Source organism: Moschus berezovskii, chromosome 1 (assembly GCF_049115385.1).
Source record: "Moschus berezovskii isolate FMDL1 chromosome 1, NW_MosBer_1.0, whole genome shotgun sequence".
In the NCBI taxonomy this organism is placed as follows: Eukaryota; Metazoa; Chordata; class Mammalia; order Artiodactyla; family Moschidae; genus Moschus; species Moschus berezovskii.
In genome coordinates, this window is record NC_142460.1 from 23,356,863 (window position 1) to 23,357,913 (window position 1,051).

The following is a 1,051-nucleotide window of genomic DNA, read 5'->3' on the forward strand; positions in this document are numbered from 1 at the left end:
TGAATTAAACTGTACACAGAAGTAAAATGGAAACATAGCTTAAAAAATGTTTGCAAGTCATAACATAGTTGAAACGATGTTAATCAACCAAGGTGAAACATGACAAACTGAGCCCAGACTTTCCCCAGCCCTACCACTACTTTAGGCTAAGATTGATTGGCCTTTATCTGAGGAGGGACTAGAGTTCAGTATGAAGACCCCTGGAAGAGACTCAGTGAATCACAAGAGGAGGAGTCCAATAGTTTGAGTAGCAATAGATACTCCTCAGTAGAAGCCATAGAACCAGAATCTTCCATAGCAAGATGGGTGGCAGCAGCTATATCCAGACCCACCAAAGCCACAGTCAGAGCTGCAGCCGAGGAGGCCATAGCTGTGACCCAGGCCACCATAGTAACTGCTTCAGAAGTTCATAGTGTCAGGAGCAGGTGGGTCAGCTGAGAAAACATGGAAGTGATGCCTTGGATTGAACGTTGCCATGTGCATAGGACCTTTTACACACCTTCAGTAGTGGGTGGGGAAAACCACAAGCAGTGTTTATCACATATTTCACATAAATTCTCACTGTAAAACTTTCAGAGTCTTTTGATTCATAAGGTGAAATGAAGGAGGCTTCATAACCAAATTTACTTTGCTACAATGTTAGGATTTTTAATACAACTACTACACACCTATTATAATGGGCAAGATCCAAAACAGTGACGCCACCAAATTCTGGCAGGAATGTGAAACACCAGGAAGTCTCATTCATTGCTGGTGGGACTGCAAAATGGTACAGCTACTTTGGAAGACAGTTTGGCATTTTCTTGTAAAACTATACATACTCATGTCATGCAACCTAGCAAATATATTCCTTGGTATTTACTCAACTGATTTTAAAACATATGTCCACTCAAAAATCTGCACTTGGATGTTTACAGTTTTATTTATAATGGCAAAACACATGAGTAACCAAGAAGTCCTTTAATAGGTGAACGGATAAACAAATTGTACTACATCCATACAATGGCTATTATTCAGGAATAAAATGAAATGAGATATAAAGCCATGAGAG

The 1,051-nt window shown here is 39.9% G+C and overlaps 1 pseudogene; it reads right to left on the bottom strand.

Annotated features, from left to right (window-relative positions):
* Positions 1 to 264: 264 nt before the first annotated feature.
* On the bottom strand, positions 265 to 414 carry LOC148778690 (keratin-associated protein 19-7-like; annotated as a pseudogene).
* Between the last annotated feature and the right edge of the window lie 637 nt (positions 415 to 1,051).